This window comes from Micromys minutus (assembly GCF_963924665.1).
Source record: "Micromys minutus genome assembly, chromosome: 22".
NCBI lineage: Eukaryota > Metazoa > Chordata > Mammalia > Rodentia > Muridae > Micromys > Micromys minutus.
Window position 1 is genome coordinate 17,208,766 of NC_137957.1, and position 19,215 is coordinate 17,227,980.

Genomic DNA, 19,215 nt, shown 5'->3' on the forward strand with positions numbered 1-19,215 from the left:
GGCAGAGAGAGGCTGAGGCAGGGAGAGAGGCTGAGGCAGGGAGAGAGGCTGAGGCAGGGAGAGAGGCTGAGGCAGAGAGAGGCTGAGGCAGGGAGAGAGGCTGAGGCAGAGAGAGAGGCTGAGGCAGAGAGAGGCTGAGGCAGGGAGAGAGGCTGAGGCAGGGAGAGAGGCTGAGGCAGAGAGAGAGGCTGAGGCAAAGAGAGGCTGAGGCAGAGAGAGGCTGAGGCAGGAAGAGAGGCTTCTGCATTCTCAGTAAGTCTGAGTGTGAGCTTCATCGCCTGTTCTCTTGAGGCCCAGGTGAACTTCTGGATAACCCCCTGTCCTTCTAATCAACTCATGACTTGAAATCTCTAGAGTTGTGGTTAGGATTGAGTTAGGGGGTTATTTGTTTGGCTTTATTCTTCTTTATTTTTTTTTTTTAACTTAAACACCCTTGACAAAGTCAGGAAGGCATATTGAGCCAACAGTGTGACAGTCCCAAGGACTGGGTTACAGTATCTTAATTAATTAATTAATTTTTGGTGTCTAGTAGAAATATTAGCAAGGATGTAATGAAGTAGACCAGGAGTGGGTCAAGAAGAGAAATAGTAACTTAACAGAAGACTCTGTTATTGTGATATGGCTGGTCAGTTAATTTCAAGAAGAGATGAAGAAAAACATAAAGACATATGTTAGATATTTTTAATGTAAGTCACTTAAAGAAATATGCACTCACTGAAGTTTATGATCAGACAAGCTCCTTTTTTCCCAATTATTACAGTAAAGAGTCCAGAACAATTGTCTTCCTTCTGTATATAATACAGCATTTCTTATTTCAAGGACTGATTTTTGTAAATTCTATGGAAAATTGAAAGATTATTACAAATTAAGTACAAATCCTAACATTTTTATAGGCATACATCCATTGTCCACAGTGCTGAGTTTCATAAACACAATTTGAAGTTTATAATATAGTTTGACACAGCCCCCCACTTTCCTACTCCCCCTTTTCTTCCTCTCACTCTTCCTCTCCCTCCTCCCCCTCCTCCCCTCCTCTTCCTTCTCTTCTCCCTCCTCCCCTTCCTCTTCTCCCTCCTCCCCTTCCTCTTCTCCCTCCTCCCCTTCCTCTTCTCCCTCCTCCCCTTCCTCTTCTCCCTCCTCCCCTTCCTCTTCTCCCTCCTCCCCTTCCTCTTCTCCCTCCTCCCCTTCCTCTTCTCCCTCCTCCCCTTCCTCTTCTCCCTCCTCCCCTTCCTCTTCTCCCTCCTCCCCTTCCTCTTCTCCCTCCTCCCCTTCCTCTTCTCCCTCCTCCCCTTCCTCTTCTCCCTCCTCCCCTTCCTTTTCTCCCTCCTCCCCTTCGTCTTCTCCCTTTCATCCTCCTCCTATACTAACAGACGTCGCACCCTTTCCTTCTCCCGTTCACTCCCACTTTCATGTATCCATACAAAACCCAGGAGTGACAAATGTAAGAAAATCTGAGACCAGCCAGTTCTGCTCAGTGTGGGCCACCTCTGGTTACATCTGCTTCCTAGATAATAGCATTTCATTCTTCTTTACGGGTGAACAAAGCTCAGTGTGAGTACCTCATTCTCTGCCCGCTGACAGACACCCTGAAGTGGTTGAGCTAGGGCTCGTGTCCTTCCATCTTTAGTTTCCTGAAGAATCATCACACAATGATTTCAATGGAGGCCGAGATACCTTACATTCTCACCAGGAGTATAAGAAGGATTCTCACCCCCACATCCTTGCCAGAACTTGCTATTATTTTTTCTTACAACACTCTGACTAGGATGAGATGGAATCCCAATGTAGTTTTAATTTATGTCTTCTGGATGAATGAGGATGTTGACATTTTTCATGAATTTATTGGGCATGTGTATTTCTTTGTCTTTCTTTTTATTTTTGTTATTATTATTTATTTGTTTCTTTGTTCTTGTTGTTTGAGACAGGATTTCTCTGTGGAGCCTGGCTGTCCTAGAACTAGCTCTGTAGAGCAGGCTGGCCCCACACTCACAGAGATCCACCTGCCTCTGCCTCCTGGGTGCTGAGATGAAAGGCGTGCATCTCCACTGTCTGGCTGAGTGTTTCGTCTCTTATAATAAACAGCCCAGTCTTCTGATTCTGCCTAAGGAGACTGACTGGCCCTGGGGTGTTTCTCTGACGACCGCTTCATTTGGTTTTGATGTCAGCAATAGCAAGTGAGTAACGGTGAGGTCTCAGACAGCCTCAAGAGTCCAGCTTCACCTCAGTTTCTTGAGCTCCGCTCAATAGCCAGCTCAGGTTGAGTCAAATGATGATTCAATGATGAAGCACTTTCTCCAGTTTCCTTGGAAGAGAGTTTGATAGCCTTTTCTCTTCCCGTGCTGTTAGTAATAGCTTACTTCCTCGAAGCAGATTTGTCTCTGCAAAAATGAGTTAAGAGAGCCTAGAAGGACGCCTCAGCAGGTAAAGGCGCCTGCTGTGGAGTTAGTTCAGTTTCTGAGACCCACAAGGTTGAAGGAAAGAACCAATTCTCACGAGTTGTCCTTTGATCCCCAAATGTGTTTACATGTGCACACACATGAACATACCCACACTGTATACATGTGTGTGTATATATATACATAATTATAAATATACACAAACATATACACACATAAGTATACATACACAGACATTTAATATTCTAAATGAGTTTGGAGTTGCTTTATATTTCACCTTTATTTTTAAGCTTAGGTAATGTGAGTTATTAAGAAAAAAAACATTATTTAGTATGATTTACTAAACAAACATTATTTACTAAAACTTTAGTATGATTCAATTCAACAAGAAGTCTCTTTCTGTGGCTTAGAGTTACATATTCTTACAACAATCCTTTGACTATTAACAGAAACCATACTGACACCATGTTCTTTTGTAAAATAGCCTTTCTCGTGCATTCTATGAATGAATATATTCAATTAGTACTTTAACTTTTTTTCCCATTGGAGCATCATTTCAGATATCAAATGATATCATTTCAGATAAAAAGCCAGGATGGTATACTATGTTTGCCATAAGTGACAATGACCTGTAGACACAAAATAGGTTTTGGTGCTATAAAGAATAAATTTGAGAAGCCATAAAAATGTTACTTGAAACAAAAGAAAAGAGAGAGAGAGAAAGAAACACCCACCTCTGCTCCATCAATGGGAGGCGCGGTGGAAACAGGAATCAGCAATATCCAATAGAAATGGGAAAGAAATGTATTCCTGATTTCACAGACAGAACCATGAGATCGGGAAGGGTGACTCCGCCCACTTTTCCGGTTTCCGTTCTCAGGTCACGTTCCACGTTAAATCGCCGTGCCCATCTCTATGATGGGTATAATGACTCTTATCATTAAGATGATCAGAATAATTGGCATGCTCTCCCGTCGCATCGGCCACCCCTTTCTGAGACCTCCTTTTGATTTTCTCTCCTCAGACTGGCTTTCCAAATTCTGAAGAAACTCAACAGTTAAACGTTTAGGATGCTATCGCTAAATAACCTTTCCCTAGATTTACAAAACCCAGCACATCTAGTGATCCTTAGATAGCATCAATAAAGCACTACCCACTCTTCCTGTGTACATCAACTAATGTAAAATATGCAACCTGAGATACGGGCTTTGCGAATGTGTTCCTGTGCGCATGCGTGTGTGCGTGTATATGTTTTTGTTGAAGGGGAGCGCATACAGAGGATATCAGGTGTGTTCCTCAGTAGCTGTCTACCTTAGGACAGAATCAAGTTGGCTGGGCTGTCTAGCCCACAAGCTTCAGAGATCCACCCGTCTGTGTTCCTTCAACCTCATCTCAACCACCCTGGTGTTGGCTGCATTTGTGCTGGTGAAAGGATAAAAAATACAGCCTAACCCCTCCAAGGACCCCAAGCTACCTCACTCTGGGGGAGCCTTAACCCCCTGCATCTAAGAACCCCTAAATAACTCAAATTCTAGACCCTGCTCTCTGCCAGGAAGTAGATATAATGCCACACTCCTCGCTGTTCCGGAGCCTGCTTTCTGTATGAAACTGGGTGAAAAGTCCTTGGATCCTCGAGCCGGGCCTAGTAAGTTAACAGGAGATAAGCTGACTAACCACTTATCTGGCTTTTGCAAACTGTTTGCACCATAGAAACCCTCCCCCCGCCCTAGTGACTTATCCTGAGTGCCATTGTCACCCCCACTCAGGAGACCACGCAAATACAGACCTCTGAGACTACAGGGAACTGATTGGTCCATGGAGCGCCAGTTTAGATAGTTTAACACGATTGGTCCCTGGAGCGAGGGCTTAGATGGCTTACAATGATTGGCCTAGAGAGCGCGGGCTTAGATAATTTAAAATAATTGGTTTATGATTCGCAGGCTTCGCTGTGATGGTTTGGGATTCTCGGGCTTTGCCATGATTAGTTTGGGATTTGTGGGCCTTGTGAACCCTATAAAAGCTGTCTCAATCCTGCACTCGGGGTCCATGGTCCTCTGCCCCTGCGTGGTATATGACTGTGGGCCCCAGCACGCTTGGAATAAAAATCCTCTTTCAGTTTGCATCAAGACCGCTTCTCGTGAGTGATTTGGGGTGTCGCCTTTCCTGGGACGGAGCCAGCGAGGGGTGGGGGGGAAGGTCCTTGCTTTGAGGATCTAACACTGGCTGAAATCCAGCAAGTTTCTGGTTTTGTGTTTTAATCCTAGACCAGAAGTCAATCTGTGTCCGGATGCAGTTTGTGTTCCACATTTCTCCTTTTGTAAATCATTTAAGAAGTAACTGACTTTCCACTATAATGGACACATTTCAAACGAGTGGGGTCTTTTTCTCATCTATGACACTTCAGTGCCTTAAAAAAATCTGTATTATTAACTTAAAATTAATATGTACCAAGTGCCTATTATGCGCTACATGTTGTTGGGAATCAGTCAAATCATTGAGAACATTTTATAGGCTGGAAATGCTAACAGAGAGCATTATTATTTTAAGAGAAAACTCAAAACCTAGTCAGAACCTATAGATCTTCAAATGGCCTAAGTTCAAGATGCAAAATCAAAGCTTCAAAATGTGGGCTAGGGTTGTATTTCAATGATAGAGAATTGCCTGGAATTTATGAGGCCTTTGTTTTGATCTTCATTACAACATTAATTAAAAGTAGCCAACATGCATCATTATAAGGAGGCCTCCCTATTATCATCTACGTCTTTTAAAATGTTTTAATTACATTTTATTTCATTGGGAGTGGGGGCATCAGAGGACAATCTGAGAGAATTGGTTGGTGTTCTCTCCTTTTGAGGGGAGGGTCCCAGAATTCAAACTCAGTTGTCAGTTGCTGGGCAGAAGAACCTTTACCCACGGGGTTATCCGTCCAACTCCGTCATCCACCTCCCTACCCAACACTTAAGGATAAAAAAACCTAGAGGAGAAGGCTTCCCTGATTTGTCAAGTGGTTTCTACACGTTTAGTGTCTAACAAAAGTTCTCATAACTGTTTTAGAAAAGTGAGTTCTGAAACTGTTTTTTTCTCTTAAGAGAAAAGGTTTTGCCAGATAAACATTGCATATATATATATATATATATATATATATATATATATATATATATATATATATATGGTGTTCATATAGGCAGAGATGGTCTTAAGGCCATGTCATTGTACCTCTCCTGGCTTCTCCGTGAAATGGTTGACAATTGTATGTGTCTAAGGTCCAGCTTTTGAGGAATTAGGCCCTCCTTCTTTGGGTTCTTGGGTTCTTAGCCTCACTAATAGAAGAGTTTAGTACTGGACTTGGAAGGAAGAACAAGGAGAGTCAGAGAGAAAAACAAGGCCAGCATGCTGTAATCCTGACTGCAGAGATGAGAAAGATGGAGGAGAGAGGGGCAGGGGAAGTGAGCAAGCAGCCCTGTGCTCAAGGGACCTGGAGTCTCAGAGGGGCTGGGAGCCTCCCAGAAAGGGCGAGAAATCCCAGCATGTCCAGGAGAAGTGTGCTTCAGCTTTTGGCCAGTATCTGAAAGAAAAACATACAAAGAAAATTTTAAATGTTTATTATTTTAATAATAATAATAATAATAATAATAATAATAATAATAATATTTTTTCTAAAAAAAAAAACCTCGGGAGGCAGAGGCAGGCAGATGTCGGAGTTCAAGGCCAGCCTGGTCTACAGATAGAGTTCCAGGACAGCCAGAGCTATGCAGGGAAGGAAACCCCATCTGAGAAAACAAACAATTGCTCTCCCTCAGGAAAGAGGGCAGACTTGGCTGTGTAACTGGAAGAGAAGCTCAGTGAGGCCACCAGCCTCAGGGAGGGGTTCTGAGCCTGATAAGAACACTATCTCTTTAGGGGGTAATTGTTCCGTTGGACCCCTCCCCGTCTCCTGGATCTTCAGTGGAGTCAGATTTCAGGTGATTAACAAACCAGCTGGGTTAACTCTGCTGGCAGAGACCGCACCATGTACTGTTCAAATCTATAAAGCAGATCACAATGTCTTGTCTCTGCTCCAGGGAACAGGGAGAGTTCTTTTTTTTTTTTTAAAGAGACCTTAAGAAGGGCAGTTGTGTCGTTAAGGAAATGGGAGGTAGGACACAAAGCCACCATGGGGCTGGGGACTGGGGCTGTCCATCATCCCTAGACAATCCTAGATAACAGCAGCAGAAACCACATTGTATTCAGTCTTGAAAATCATCCCCCAAGCTGATATCACTGTCACTGTCTTCACTTTGTAAATGAGAGACTGAGGCTAAGAACTTTGGCCTGAGGTTGAAGGGCTTTCTTCTCTCCTTCTCCACCGTTCTGTGTGGGCCAAGAATTTGCCTTTCTCACATTCTGTTTTGTTAGTTGTTTTAGACACCTGATAATTACATATATTTATGGGGTACACTGTGGTGTCTGATATACATATATACTATGTAATTAACAAATCAGGGTGATTAATTAAAGTCCAGCAATGGTGGCACATGCTTTTAGTCCTAGCACTTGGGAGGCAGAAGCAAGTGAATCTCTATGAGTTCAAGGCCAGCCTAGTCTACAGAGCAAGTTCCAGGACAGCCAGAGCCATGCAGAGAAACCCTGTCAAGAAAAAGCAAAAAGAAAAACAGCACACACACAAACAAAACTTTAAATATTATATATTTATATATTTAGTCTGTCTTGTCCATGGGACTTGGAAGCCCCATACAGCCAGGGTAATGGGCACTGTAATTATGATGGTCCACCAAGAACCCAGCCCAATGCCTAGTACATAGGAGACGTTAGTAAAGATTTGATGATGAATAAGAACTACAGTGTCTCAGTATCACAGGTATGGGAGTGTCATGGGAAGTTTGGACACCACCTTCTCTTTTCCTTCAGATTTGCCATTCTAGAGAATATAATTTCTGATTTCCCAAGTGCTATTAACTTTTCTTGTGTCATATGCCAAAGATACATTTTCAGGATTATTTCTGAGTACTATACAGTTAGTGGATATTGAAATGTAAAAATTTCTACTTTGTATCTCATACTTAATATAAATAAAACTGATTTGAATAACTTATGAGAACATTTAAATATAAAAGATTTATAATGAACTATTTCTTAACCGCTTAATATTTTTCTTCCCAAAGTAATAGATTGCAGATGTCTAGTGGACCCTCGTTTTTAACCCAACATTTAATGCCCCTTTTGGCATTTTATTTAACTCAACCCAAGACTTCAGCAAACCCAAAGGCATTGCATCAACTTAGAAAGTCCTTGTGTGCGAATTTGAAATTCACACCCGGGTTAACGTTCTGGGTGTGGCGCTGCTGGAGCTTAGTTTTGCAAAACATATACTTAGTCAGATGGTGTCCACAGAATGACTTCATAAATCCACACGTCTGATAACATCAGCCCGAGCCGTCCATTCTCAGTCGGGCTCTTGGGAACTGCAGCTTACATTATCAGGGTGAAGTGAAATAAACCACCTGTGCTAATTATCCCTACCCTAATGAGAAATGTTCGCGGTGTTTCTACATCGTAATTATTTTAAGTAGCCAAGCTCAGAGGCTCAGGCTCAACCTTAAGGAGTTAAGGTTTAAATGTACTCCCTTGAGTTCTGGACTGAGACGCTGAAACCCAGCAGATGCTCTTCCGAGGCAGCCATATTTGAGAGTAAGGCGTAAGTAGTCAAACAGATAAAAACCTAAATGCACCAACTTCCCTCTTTCTCTTCCATAGGACTTGTTCTACTTAGATACACAAAAGCCACTGGTTCTACTGTTACTTTTTCAGGACTGGCATGTTTTTTCCATCTTAAAGATTAAAACAACGAGCCAAATAGAAACAACTGAGAGAAATGCAACATGAATCATTTCCAAGATAAAATCTGCCTCGTAAATTACATATAACTCGCAGTAACATATAACACCGAGGTTTTGGCTAGTTTTCTGTCAACTTGTCACAATCTAGAGTCATTTGAGAAGAAGGAACCTCAACTGAGAAAATGCCCCCATCAGATTGGTCTGTGTAAAGTCTGTAGAGCGTTTTCTTGATTAATGATTGACATGAGAGGGCCCTGCCCATTGTGGGCGGAGACACTTCTGGGATGGTGGTCCAAGTTGCTGTAGGAAAGCAGGCTGAGTAAGCCACAAGGAGGAAACAGCTCTCTTTAATGGCTTCTGCATCAACTCCTTCACCTGGATTTCTGCCTTGGGTTTCTGCCTTGACTTCCCTCAGTGATAGAATGGAACTTGAAAGTTTTAAGATGAATTTATTTATTTTTTTCTCTACAGATTGCTTTTGGCATTTTGGCATGGCAACAGAAGTCCTAACTAAGAGAACAGATTGTTCAGAAAAAGCTTTAGGTGAAAATTTTAAGACTTAGGGGCTGGAATTGTATAGGGGATTCTGTTGATAAAGTTTCAGAAAGATACAAAGCCTGGTTTTAAAATCCCCAATTATAGCTTTTTTTTTTTTCCTTCTGAATAGCATGTATTACATTTTATTTAAGTTATGCCAGGACCAGGAATGGTTGTTGATTATTGGCCAAAGAAGTCCCCATAGACCCTTAAAACACCAATGCTATTTCTTTCCCTCCACAACCTAATGGTAAGACCATGCTGTAGAAGACAGCAGACTTACATCAACAAACGTGTAAATTGAGCTTGTGCTCAACTGGAAGCTTCATCCCTACTGACTAGTGTTGGTAGCGATGAAAAGTACTTTATACCTTACCAAAAGATGAAAGCAGTCATCAGTCTCGTTCAAAGCCTGTGAGCTACCATAGTGACCTGATGGCGAGACAAACCAACTGGAGCAATAATGGTACAAGCATCACTTGAGTCACCAATTATTGATTGGGTTTGAGGCCCAGTCTATGAGCTAGAACCTACACCTAGGGTGTAGGTGAGGGTTCATGCGCCCATGAAGCTGAGAGGAGATCCAGAACTCAAGGAAAACCTACTACAATTATTCTGCTAAAGCAATTAAATCATTCCTAATTATCACACTTCTATACCCCATAGATCAGTGCATTACTGAACCACGCCCCCACGCCCCCCATTAGAGAGATTTCTTCTTGCAGTAGATTGTAATTAACACGGGCACCAGTGAGCGGTCAATGTACAGAGAGTGACAGACTTTGGAGTACTCAACCCTAACTGGGGTGTCTTTATTAAATCATTCTCTTAAAGGCTCAGGGATCTATCTATGCAGCAGAGAAGGCAGACCGACTGTGAGAGCTGGAGGTGGGGGATGACTCCAAATGAACAACATTTTGCAGACACATTAGGGATGATGCACACGTGAATTCACAGAGGCTGTATCAGCATGCACAAGACCTGTACAAGTTCAAGCCAGACAACATCCCAGCACGGAAATGGGGAAGTGGGCACAAAGCCCCTCCTCCAACTAAGAAGCTATTCACAATTCATAGATGTCCAGAGGGAAAGATCAGTTTTCTTCAGTGAAGTGGCCATAGGTATATATACTGGCTGGTTTTGTGTGTCAACTTAATACAAGCTGGAGTTATCACAGAGAAAGGAGCCTTCCTTCAGGAAATGCCTCCATGAGATCCAGCTGTAAGGCATTTTCTCAACTAGTGATCAAGGGGGGAGGGCCCAGCCCATTGTGGGTGGGGCCATCCCTGGGCTGGTAGACCTTGGTTCTATAAGAAAGCAGGCAGAGCAAGCCAGGGGAAGCAAGCCAGTAAGTAACATCCCTCCATGGCCTCTGCATCAGCTCCTGCTTCCTGACCTGCTTGAGTTCCAGTCCTGACTTCCTCTGGTGATGAACAGTGATGTGGAAGTGTAAGCTGAATAAACCCTTTCCTCCCCAACTTGCTTCTTGTTCATGATGTTTGTGCAGGAATGGAAACCCTGATTATGACAGTATTTTAACTACATTCTCAGGTAGGCTACATGTTTGGAAATACATGGAAATAGTCTTAGAATCTCAAACTCTCTTGCTGAGACACAGTAGAAAGATTCAAGTTAGGAATGATGAGTAAAAATTGCCACAGGAAAAGACTTTTAAATCAAATTATAAATTTACTTTCTTATATAGACACATATGCAAATATATTGGTATATACAGATAGGTGTATATATTGATACATAGAGTATTTTCACATATATCAATTTATGTAGACATAAATATATGTATATTCCACTATGCTCATCTCTCTTCCCATGAGTTTTCAGGCTGGATAAGCTTTGATTATTGCTAATGACTCCCAGGTGTTCCAATGCCTTGGGCTCTTTATGTGGTTCTTCCAGATCTAATTTCTCTTGCAATTTAGCCTCTCAAAATGAGACCATTCCAACAGGCCTTGATCTAACATATGGTTGGCAAATATCCAATGAGAACAGACAGCTTAGTTATATAATTCAGAGACCACAGATGTGGCCTCTACTTAAATGACCTTAAATGGATCCCAGAGCCTAGAGGCTGAAGGCATGCTAAGACAGCAGATTAGATACTTGCATTAATGGAAATCATTCATGGAAGGGTGCTTTAGCCCCGATTCGCTCCTCTAGGTATGATTTTAAGTTCAGTAGACTTCTAAAGAAGGCTGGTAATGTACACCCCTTTTTAGAGTTGAAAAGGTAGTTCATGTAGTTCAGTCACATCCAAGTCACACATGCAAAGCTAGAGGACTCTTGCCTCAGAATTTACCTTCCTCTATCAGCAAATTTCTACTCATTTCCTCATTGACCATGTGATTGTGTGATTTTTTAACTATGATTTTGCTCATTTGCAACCCTAGAAAGGGAACCAACTTGATCACTTAATAAAATCTTTTAAATGTACTATTGAGGTAATTTTATTCAGGTGGGGTTTTGTGAAAGTGGGGAGGGTGTGCATGCCTATGTGTGGAGATCAAATCCAGGGTCTTGGGCATGCTAGGTAAATTGCTCTACCACTCAGCTAAAATACTCTCATCCTTAAAGTCCATGCTATGCATGTTCATCGGAGATTTGACCAATTGTTTTCTTGTTTGTGGTGTTCTTATTAGGGTGTTGTGGTGCCCTTCACAAATATGTGGACAGCTTGTTCCTCTGCTGGAGGTACTATTCAGTGGGAACACCAGAAATTTTAGGAAGGTGGCTCTGGTTGGAGGAAATAAATCATCACAGGCACAACCTGAAGAGCATTTTAACCTAGCATCTTCCTGTTTGTGTCGCTGTCTCCATCTCTCTGTATTCTTGTCCCAGCCCTTCTACTAAGATGATCTGCCTCCCACCGTCAAGACTGAGCAGAGCTACTTAAAGATGGAGAGATGCCTCTGAGGCCACAGGCCATAGCACATAATATGTCTCTTTAAAAGAAAGAAAAAAAAATGCTGACAGGCACATAGAACGAGACTCTCTCTGTGTCTCTGGAGCGTGCACTGGGAAGCAAGTCTTCGGCTCCTGTTTGATAGGCTCCTCTGAGGGGTGTTATCATTAGAGCTAATCTGGCCCTGAGCTTCTCTCTCTGTTGAGACTTTTCCTTCTGTATCATAATTTTTGACCAACTAAGGAACTAAGAGGTCTACCTATTCCTCTTGGCTTAACTTTTATACCCAATATAAAAGTCTAGAAATTTGCCCATTTTCCTTAGATGTTTAGTTTATTGGCATATTAATTTTTAAAATATCCCTGATGCTTGTGTGGATCCCAGTGGTATCTGCTGCAGTGTCTCTTTTTGTCCCTAATTTTATTATTTCAGTTTTGTCTGTCTCATGGTTGGTTTGGCTCAGTGTTTCTCAAGCTTTGTATTTTCATAGATCTCTAAAAGGGCTTGTTCTCCAGGACCACGCAGAGAGCAGAAACCAATTTACCATAACAAGTACTGCACAAAACACACCCTGTTCTTTGGGTTGTTGTTTTAAACAGAAACAGATGCAGAGGCCCACTGGTTTGCACACTCAGGGATCCCATAAAAACACTAAACTAGAAGCCATAATATATACCCAAAGAACCTGTAGGATAAAAGAGAAAAAAATTTACAAACAAAATCAAAATAGAAAATTTTTATACACACACACACATCAAAAAGTATAGAAAAGGACCCTCCAAGGGTGCTCTTGAGTTTGTTTTCTGTCAGCTACCTTTTGCTGGGAATGCAGCCTGAACTTAAGAGTAGTTTAGCTGATAAGATGGCTCAGTGGTTAAGAGCACTGATTGCTCTTCCAGAGGTCCTGAGTTCAATTCCCAGCAACCACATGGTGGCTCACAACCATCTGTCATGGGATCCAATGCCCTGACACTGTTCTGGGTGCTGGAGAAATGGACCTGTCTGGTGCAGATCCATGAAGGCTCTTTGCATGTTCCGTATTTCTGTGCTCCATGTAGAGATTCATGCATCTGTTGGGGTTGACCCTTTTTGTACTTTTATGTGAGAGTTTTCTTGGAGAGTAGACAGAAGAATAGGGCTGATCACACTCAAGAGAGAATGATTCACAGAAATACCCACAGCGCACCAGATAAAGAAATATGTTAAAAATCAATTTAAAACTATACTAATAAAATGAAAAACGAAAAGGAAAGAAAGAGAAAAGAAAGAGAAAGGCAAAATAATATACAGTAAGCTAAAAAGTTAAACATATGGTCAAAATTAATACAATTTAAGCAAAAAAATATTTAAGCAGAGAAAAAAGGAATTTTTTTAAAGTGAAAATGAGAAAGAAAAGAGACAAAATGTCATTGGTGAATAGAGATAAATAGCAGCAGATGAAAGTAAGAAAAGATAATAAAGAAAGTAAGTCAAGACTTCCTTCCAACCAAGGACATTGTCACGTATTTTGTTGGAAGGGAGTGGTAGGCTACAGGAAGCTAGGACCTGTGGCCCTTTTTCTCAGCTCTCACCAAGCAGACTGATGCTAACATGCAGAGTGAGCTCTGTTCCCCGCCCCCCCCCCCCCCCCCCCCCCGTCTTCCATAGTAAGGCTTCATAGTTCTTTGTCCTCTCACCCAGAGCTACAGACAGCAGTGATGTGGAGGTGACTGGAGTTCTTACACACTCCCTAGACCCTCAGTCTGTGCTCCCAGGGACTTGGCAAATAACCCAGCCACAGTTTATCCCTGAATGCCTCAAGGAGCTGGGGGTTGTGGGAAGTTAGAAATGCATTTTCTTTAGTCTCCCCACTTTCGGATCCTGCCCCTAAGTTAAACTCCATGTGGCTAGCCCTATCTATCCCCAACCGCTACCACACAGTGTGGGACTGATCACTGTACCCCCCACAGCCCATGACTTGTACTTCTTAGTGGGTCTTTAATAGACCCCCCTTCTTTATCTATCTCTTGGGTCCCCTTTCTTTATCTATCTCTTGGGTGCACCCTCTAATCGCTGGGGCAGGTGTGATTGTTCCAGAGTCTCTGACCCAATAGTAGTTTTGTCTGCAGTAATAGTTCCATTCTTCGAAGAGGTGAGGTGGATTTCTTCTTACTTTGTTGTGCAGGAGAAATCACTTTAGGACCAAATCTTCCTACTTTCTGGTACTTTTAGGAAGGAGGCTTCTTCCTCTGGCTACCTCTTATCACAGCCGCTGCCTGCGCCATCTGGTTTACCTAGAGCCTCCCTCCGCTGTGCCTTTTAGTTTCCTTATTAAAGTGTGCTTAAATACCTGGGAGTTTGTCCCTTCCGCTCCTTACGCTGACTCTTCTCATTCACAAAGTCACAGGGTAGTCACATCTAGTCCAACATCTTACCTTAAACTTCTCCAGATATGGATTTCAACTCTGAAAGCCAAGATTTCCTCCTGGACTTGGTGTACTCTGCCATAAACATTATATTTATCATAGATGTCTATCGTTAGTTCTGTAGGAAATACAGCAGCGGAACGCCAGTGTCTCAATAAACTCCACCCGTAGACTGCTTTTCAGGCAAGCATTCATCGTTAGGCTTTGCCATCGCAAAGGTCACCACTGTATCTGCTGGTCCAGCCAGTCCGACTGGACAGCTCTTCCCTAAGGTACCAGGAGTTTACATATGCAGTTCCTCTCCCTCCATCCTTACCCTTCAGCAATACGTTGTCTTACGTTTTCTAAAGCTGTGAGGAGACACTCGGACCATGGCAACTCTTATAAAGGAGAACTTTAGTCAGGGCAGCTTCCAGTTCAGAGGTTCCATCCATTATTGTCATGGCAGTGAACACGATGTCATGCAGACGGACCTGGTGCTGGAGAGGTGCTGAGACGTCTACATCCGGGTCTGCAGGCAGCAGGAAGTGGATGTAACACTGGGCGTGGCTTGAGTGTCTGAGACCCCAAAGCCCGCCCTCAGTGACAGACTTTCTCTAATATAGGCCACACCTCCTAATAGAACAACTTTTTGAGTCTATAGGTGAGTGGGGAGGGCATTTCATTCAAACCACCATAAATACCCACTGTGAATATTCTTTCTCCACGACACACCTTTCTTTATAACTATACTATATCATAACAATTATTATGATTTATCTCTTTTTCCCACAGCATGACATTTATTTTTATAATTACAACACCTGGTATAATATGGTCTAAAATATCTGATTAATAAATATCTTTCTATTCACTTATACCGTGTCTCCTTGTAGAAAGGAAGGAGTATGACTCATAGAAATCCATGCAGCGGATTTCTGAAAGGAAACCTGAATGGAAATGTACTCATTTAGTGTATGTAGTTGAATGACTATAGATATCACAGCGTGAGTGTGAAATGTCCTCACAGGACTTGTGTCTACTACAGTTGGTCGTGCAGGTGTGTGTGTGTGTGTGTGTGTGTGTGTGTGTGTGTGTGTGTGATGGGGTCTAGTAGCCAGAAGTGAATCACAAAGATTAGAAGGCTGTGTTTTCATAGCCTGTTTTCAGCCTGCTTGGTCTGCTTTCAAATCTGGTTGTCACACTGGTGGTGGGATGCTCACTTCTTACGTCAACACACCTGTTCTCTCGTCCTTCCTTCCCTGCCGTGTCAGACTGTGTGGTCTGAAAGCCTGAGCTGAAACACATTATTCTTTCCTTAATGAGCTCTCCCAAGTATTTTGACACCATAAAGAGGAAACTGACTGATACAGAAAACATCTGAAGGATCTGATTTGGGTTTAAAAAATGTGGATGTAACCCTGGGTGTGAAGGTTAATCCTAGTCACTCCTTTAATCCTAGAGTCACTGGAGGTGGACAGATCTTTGAGTCTGAGGCCAGCCTGGTCTACAGAGCAACTTCCAGGATAGTCAGGGCTATACAGAGAAAGCTTGTCTCAGAGAAACAAATCGGATGGCGGTAGAGCCACAGTATTCTCATTTTAAACTCAGTCACAAAAAAAAAAAAAAGATATTTTAAAAACTGTCTCCTTGAAACTTTAAGTCTATGTTTTATGTAAAGTATAAAGATAGTTGCTTAAGTTTCAAAATACTGGAAGGAATAAAGAATAGTCTTTAATTCGTATACTTATCCTGTCACCAGTAGCCATAGTTCCAAAGCCACCATTAATCAAGTGTTCATGCAGTTGAATCATATGGCTGGTAACAGGGAAGGGGCTCTCTGCTCCCATGACTGCCGCCAATACAAACAGTCCTAGCTGGAGACAGGAAGTAGGAACATTTTTTGACCTGGGGCTATTTCTTCCATGCTATGGATTCTTCTAGACCAGTGAGTCTTAACCTGTGGGTCCTGACCCCTTAGGAATGACATACCAGATATCCTACATTCCTACATATCAGATACTTACATTACAATCCATAACTGTAGCAAAATTACAGATAGGAAGCAGCAATGTTTGTATGGTTGGGGGTCACCACAACACAAGGGGCTGTATTAGGGGGTTTCAGCATTAGAAAGGCTGAGATCCACTGCTTTAGACCATCAGCAGGTAACCACAAATAGTTTCTTCAGAGGCAACTCAAAAGCTAAAAGAAAAAAAAAAAAAAGCAACTAAAAACAATTAAGGAGGAAGTGAAATAAAAAAAAAGAATTGTGTCAGGAAAAGAAGCAGGTAGTTACAAAATGTGGGCTTCCTGGGTCAAACGGGGAAGGAGCTCTTCTACTCCATGAGAAAAGCTGCTGCCAACACAAAGACAGTCTAGCCAGACACAGGAAATAAGTGTGTTTCCACAAACATGGGAATGGTGCGCCCGGCTCCCATGAGGGAAGGAGAAACGGCGGAAGACTGCTGTCACACTTTCAGAGCTTTGGGAAGGATTCACCTTCTCATAATATTGGTGACAGTCTCCTCGGAAATAAAAGCTACCGAGATGCTGTGTCTCTTCGGACAGCTCTTCATTTCCTCTTAATTAGAGGAAGTTGTTTCAGGCAGTGTCCTTTTCCGCCTCCCCTTCCACATTTTTCCAAGTTATTTCCTCTTAAATGCCTGTCCCTGTTCGTTTTGCCTGGGTTATTTTGTTGTTTCCTATTGATCCTATGATGTCAAGTTGGTCAAATTGCTCTCACATCTCTCTCTTTAATAGTTCATAAAAATGCTCTCCCCCCCACCACACACACATAGGCTAAGTATCTTCCTCATGTTAACACAACACTTGGGCATACTTCATCCTAACATTTGAAGATGTTGTGTGAAGAATTAGCTTTTGAATGAAGACACGGGTTATCAAGTGATGATAACGTACTGTTGTTTATAGGCTCCCAGTGCTTTGAAGTGGGGACTAAGGAAGTGAACAGCAAAAGTGGTTGAGACAAACGCAGAGACGAAAACCAGCCATAAGCTAGTCCATCTAGGTGCGACGCACTACACACACCTGGCCTGTTCCTATTGTCACGCTTTTGGCTTAACATCATTTAAGGTGCACTGCCTTAGACAGGTTAGTTTCTTGTTCCTTTCTTAGGCTCTGAATGGTAGGTTCCACCAAGAGATGAAGAAAAGAAAATCAGTGAGGAGATCCAAAGAATCACTAATAGTGAGAGAATAAATTAGGAAAAGTACAATTTAAAAATTAGTACCATCGTTCACAGCATCTTATCTATGCAGGTCACTGTAAACCAATGGTTCTCCACTTGTGGGTATCAATCTTTTTGGGGACATACATCAGATATCCTGCTTATCAGGTGTTTACATTACAGTTCATAACAGTAGCACAATCACAGTTACGAAGTAGCAATGAAATAATTGTATGGTTGTCAGTCACCCCGACATGAGCTGTACTAAAGGATCAAGGATTAGGAGAGTTGACAGTCACTGGTCTAATGTAAGTACTTTAATGAATTAACATGCTTTTGCTTTTATCATGAGATGTGGATATCATACCATTAATTTTATTATATTTCCTAGAGAATGTGGCCCTGAGCTGTCAAAAGATAAATTGATAGGCTGTGTTTTATAATAATACTTGTTGCCATAGCCTTGGGAACTAATGTGCTGTGTTATTGAGCTTTCACCATGAGGATTAGTAATAGAACACCAAAGAAAAGAGAAATGTCATTTTGTACATTTCTAAAAATAGAAGATGTATTCACCTATTTTTGAGCCTTGATTTAATCAATTTAAAAATATTTGTTATTGTTGTTGTTCTGTGTGTACACATTGTGGGCAGGACACAATGGTTTGTATGAGAGGTCAAAGGATAGCTTTGTGGAGCTAGTTCTCTCCTTCCACCTTTATGTGGGTGCCAGGAATCGAGCAGGCCACAAGGCCTGTGTGGCAAGCTTTTATCCACTTAACTATCATGCCAGCCTTTTAACTGGAGCAAATATAGAATAAAATAATGGCTCTTTTTATGTTTATTTATTTATTTTTACAAAATCATGTTTCAAACGAACTGTTTTATACTATCTTTTAGCTGTGGGACTTTCCTTGTTTATAAATGTACTTTTGTAGGGCTGGTGAAATGGATCCTTGGTGAAAAGGTGCTTACCACCAAGTTTGATGAACTGAGTTCAGCCCCTGGAACCCTTGTGGTTTAAAAGGAGAGAAGTCACACCTCCAAGTTCCCTTCTGACCTCCATATGCTTGACAAGGTATGTGTATCTGTACTATGTGTATCTGTACAATCTCTCCCTCCCTCCCCCCTCCCGTCTGTCTCTCAGTGTTTTATGGATGGATGGATGGATGAATAAGTGAATAGAACAAAAGAGATAGATGGATACATGGATGGATGGATGGATGGATGGATGGATGGATAGATAGATGGATGGGTGGACAGATAAATGGATGAATGGAAGGGTGGATGGGTGAATGGATGGATGGATGATGGATGGATGGATAGATAGATTGGTAGATGGATGGATGGATGGGTAGATGGATGGGTGGATGGATGGATGGATGGGTGGATGGATGGATGATGGATGGATGGGTGGATGAACAAATGGATGAAAGGGTGGGTGAGTGGATGGATAAACAGATGGATATATAGATAAATGGATATATGGTGGACATGTGAGTGGATGAATAAATGGATAGATGGATGGATGGATGGACGGATGGATGGATGGATAGATGGATGGATGAATGGATGGATGGATGGGTGGGTGGATGGATGGATGGATGGATGGATGGATGGATGGATGGGTGGATGGATGGATGGATGGATGGATGGGTGGGTGGATGGATGGATGGATGGATGATGGATGGGCAGATGGATGGATGAAAGGGTGGGTGGGTGGATGGATAAATAGATGGATATATAGATAAATGGATAGATGATGAACATGTGAGTGGATGGATAAATGGATAAATGGATGGGTGGGTAGGTAGATGGATGGATAAATGGATGGATGGTTGAAAGAATAGATGGATAGATGGGTAGATGGATGGATAAATGAATGGATGGATAGATGGATGGATGAGTATGATGGATGAAGAGGATAGAAGGGCTAGATAGATAAAGTAATG